Source organism: Humulus lupulus, chromosome X (genome assembly GCF_963169125.1).
Source record: "Humulus lupulus chromosome X, drHumLupu1.1, whole genome shotgun sequence".
NCBI classification, from domain to species: Eukaryota; Viridiplantae; Streptophyta; class Magnoliopsida; order Rosales; family Cannabaceae; genus Humulus; species Humulus lupulus.
In genome coordinates this window covers 63,827,204-63,831,980 of record NC_084802.1, presented here as the reverse complement: position 1 = coordinate 63,831,980, position 4,777 = coordinate 63,827,204, and positions in this window count along the sequence as shown.

Sequence of the window (4,777 nt, the reverse complement as noted above, 5' to 3'; positions counted from 1 at the left end):
TTATTTCATTTATTTATTTATTTCATTTATTTAAATAAATGTTCATTGATGTTTGATTGATAACATGATCATGCATTACTTAATTACATGCCATTTGTTTACCCAAAAATGGACTACCTGATGATGTGGTAGGATTGATCTACATGTGGGAAGCACGTGTCAGTTTTAAGTGAGCATATCCTCCTCGACCCTCAACCAGGAGATCATCGGCTTATCAAGTATCATAATTATGGGCGACCAGCCTGGTCGCATATATTCAGATATTTTCTTCAAATATGCAATCTTGTAATTACGTATTAATCGTAATTTTCATTATTATTTAGATACGCATGTATTAAGTGTAATTAAGACTCATTGGCCCATGTAAACCTCCTTGAGCCTATAAATAAGAATCAAAGGGCTCAAGAGAGGGGACTTTTGGATTTTCCAACATTTGGCTTGAGAACGCTTGAGCTAAGAGATTCTAAGAGAGAAAAAGAGTGTTGTTATCCATCACAATTGTATATATCTGAGATTTAGTGAAAATCGTGAACCCTAGTTCATTGATCACTATTCTTGGAATAATGCATCAATAAGAACACTAAGTGGATGTAGGTTGTTACCATTCTATTGGGGTCGAACCACTATAAATTGTTTGTGTCGTTTATCTTTTTGTCTGGAGTTCTTCTCATTTTCATCTTACTTTATATCGTTTATTTGACTCCGTGTCATTGACCAATTCGAGGGTCAACATTTTGGTACTTTCATTGAGAACTGAACTCAAGATTTCCAATAAGATCAATGGCGAAAACATCTAGAAAGACGGGGCAGACTTCTGGTGTTGCATCCACCCAGCCTCCTCCACAAAATGTGGCTGAAGATGAGCCACAGTTGGATTTCGAAGAGGAGGAAATGGACTCTAAGACCTTGAGGACAAAACTTATTGTGTTGCAGGAGGAGTTAGCCAATCTGAGGGCTAATCAGGAAAATGTGGCTAAGACGATGGTGTTGCAATAAAGGGAAATTGACTGTCAACGTCAAGAGTTGAATGAGCAGTAGGCTGACATGGACCACCGACAGAGAGATGCCACTGCCGCCCTGGAAGCAGCCATTCAGTTGGCCCAGGGACAACCCACACAAACTTCTCAACCGGGTCAGCCACCAAGTGTACCACCACAACAAGGCCCGAACCCAAGTCCTCCACCTCAGCCGGAAAGCCCTCAGAGGCCAGAACAACCTCCTGCGACTCAACAGGATAATCCATTTCAAAATCCTGAGCAGCAACCACCTTCTCGTTCTGGTCGAGATAATCCCCAACATCAGAGGCAGAATAGGGCTGGACAACCTCCCCAATGCCCTAGACGCCAAACTACTGGGGAACCGAATCCTCCGAGCAGGGGACAATGTCCTTCTGCTAACAGAAGACATGTTGAGTCCGACTCTACAGTCAGGGACCTCCCACGACATAATAATTCCTGAGGACCCACCGACCAACGTAGGCCTCCCCCTGACGCTCGAGAGGTACCAACAAGAGGAGGTGACAGTGCGATCAGCAAGTCGCAACATAACCGGTCACATTTTGGAGATGGCCACGACTACAATGAAGTTGATTCTGGCAGAGGAAATGCTGGTCGAAGACAAGGAGAAAGGGGTGGAGAGCGGAATCCCCCACCAAGGGAAAATAGGCATGCGATCCAGAACATTGGGGGGCAGCCTAACGTCTTTGATCGATTGGGCTCTAGCGAGAAAATGCGTAGAGATGACGACTTAAGGGGTGTGTTCAATGATAATCGGGAAAGGCATGACGAGTACACCCCACCAGCACCGGTCACCCCAGCGATACTAGATGCAGTACAGACCCAGTTCGATACACTAAATCAGGCTGTCCAGCAGCTAGTGGGGAGCCGAACATCCTACATCGAGTATGATCGGAGAAGAGACACTCTATTCATACAAAGAATAACGATGGAAGAAACCCCAAGAAATTTTAAGATGCCGGTATTGCCCAACTTCGATGGATATGGGGACCCAGTATCTCATGTGAATAAATTTGAGATACAGATGGACATCCAGAAGGTGTCGGATGATGCTCGCTGCAGAATCTTTCTAGCCACCTTATCTGATATTGCTCAAGAGTGGTTTTTCAAATTCCATCTTGCTAGTATAGTGTCATGGGAGATGTTCGTAAAGGATTTCTACGGGAAATTCTACGCTGGTCGCGTGCATTCAACTAAAGCCAACCAGCTGGTCGAGATACAGCAGAAGGAGGGAGAGTGCTTAAAGGAATATGTCCATCATTTTATGCGAGTGGCAACTGGAACTAAGACGATTGGCGATGAAGGAAAGATGATGGCACTTATTGCTGGAGTACAGCACCACTCACCCCTCTAGAACAGTTTAAGGAAGATTAGGGTGAAGAGTACCCAAGAATTCCTGGATCGAGCAGATCAGTACGTCAAGCTCGAAGAGGCGATTGCTAACAAAGGGAAGTTGCCTGCAGGAGACAAGGGACCAAAGGAAGATCCCACCAAAGTCTTCAATGGGTTAGATAAACCCAATGGCAACGGCAACAACAACGGGAAAATGGTGGAAAAAGGGCAAACAACGAGCCATCGACGTCTGAAAATAAGCGCCCTAAGGGTAACAGATACGAGCTAAGATTCACCAATTACACGGCCCTAGTCGAAAGCAGGGCGGAGGTGTACCAGGCGACCAGCACCAATGTCCCTTACAAGCGACCAGCACCAATAAGGAAAGATATCTCCAAGAGAGATACAACCAAATTTTGTCGTTTTCACAACGACTATGGTCATGACACCAATGAGTGCAACGAACTGACAGATGAAATTTATTTCCTTATCAGACAAGGACACATGAGGAGATATATACAAGCCACTGGAGGTTCTCAACGAGAGGCTCAAGGAGGCAACGAGCAGGCACCTATACGCCAACGCTTACCCCCTTTACAGCCAGCTACTGTGGCGGGTACATTGCTAACCTTCTGTTGCGGCCCACACCTAGCAGGAGATAGTGAGAAGGCAAGGGAGGGATACGCCCGAACCTTACACCATGACCAGGACATTGAAATGTTGAATGTGGAAGAGTGAACTTCCAAGAAAGCTTGAATAGAGGAAGAACTGATAACTTTTTCTAAGCTTGATGCTTAGCATGTCCGGTTCCCTCACTCGGACCCTCTGGTCGTGGACGTCCAAATCGCCAATATGATGGTTAAGCGGGTGTTAGTGGACACAGGGAGCTCAGTAAATATTTTGTACAAGTCTTCGCTGGAAAGGATGAAATTGTCAGTGAAAGATCTGGAGCCATGCAACCAAACCATTTATGGTTTTTCTGGCGAAGGGCTCGCGCCAACAGGGTCGATCAGGCTTCCAGTCATAGAAGGAACTGCACCTGCAAACATAACATTACTCACTACGTTTATAGTATTTGATTGTCCTTCTACATATAATTTTGTGATTGGAAGGCCTATTCTAGTCGACTTGCGAGTCGTAACCTCGGTCTGGCACCTCGCCATGAAGTTTCCAACTAACACAGGGATAGGATGCGTGTTGGGAAACCAACGAGAAGTGAGGGAATGCTATAATTCCTCCATTACTAAGGCGAAAAGGGGTGGATTGAGGGAAGGAGTCGAAAAAGGGTTGCAATTGGCCAATGAAATACAAGCCCAATCAGGTGAGCACGTCGCCAAATAGGGTGTTGCCCAAATGGAGGATAGAGATTTAGATCCTCGCTTTGGGGATTTTGAGGAAGATGTGGGACCAATCGAGGATCTTGAGGAGGTCCAACTAGATGAGTCAGCTCTGACCAGGGTTGTGAAAGTCGGTAAAAACTTAGAGACAACAACAAAACAAAAACTGTTGGAATTTCTGAAGAATAACCAGGAGGTCCTTGCCTGGCCGCACAAAGATATGGTTGAGGTTGACCCAACAGTTATCAACCATGTCTTGAACATGAATAAAAGTTTTCCACTAGTACAACAGAAAAGAAGGTTGCTCGACAAGGATAGGTCGAAAGCTTTAAAGGAAGAAGTCGAGAAGCTGAAGGAGAACAGATTCATCAGGGTAGCGTTTTATCCATCATGGGTCTCTAACCCCGTACTGGTTCCCAAGCCAAATGGCAAGTGGAGAACATGCGTGGATTTCACAGACCTTAATAAAGCCTGGCCGAAGGATTGTTTCCCTCTCCCAAGGATTGACCAGCTGGTCGATGCCACTTCAGGGCACGAGATCCTATTATTCATTGATGCATACTCTGGGTACAATCAGATCAACATGCACCCACCTGATAAGGATCACACTAGCTTTCGGACCGATATCGGGCTTTACTGTTACAAAGTTATGCCTTTCAGTTTGAAAAATGCTGGTGGGACCTACCAGCGACTTATCAATCACATGTTCAAAGAGCTGATCAGTGTAAACATGGAGGTATATGTTGATGACATGCTGGTTAAGTCGAAGAAAGAAGAAGAACACATAGGGGACCTACAAAAGTGCTTCAACATCTTAAACAAGTATCAGATGAAGTTGAATTGTTCCTTCGGAGTTGGATTAGGGAAATTCTTGGGATTTATAGTAAACTCATGAGGCATTGAAGCTAATCCCGAAAAAATCAAGGCCCTGATCGAAATGAAGTCGCCAACAAAGATAAAAGATGTTCAAAGCTTAACCGGGAGGATTGCCACCTTTAGTAGATTTATTTCCAAATCTACGGACGAGTGTGTCCCAGTTTTTTAATCTACTTAGGGTCAATAAGAAATTTGAATGGACAGAGGAGTATGAAC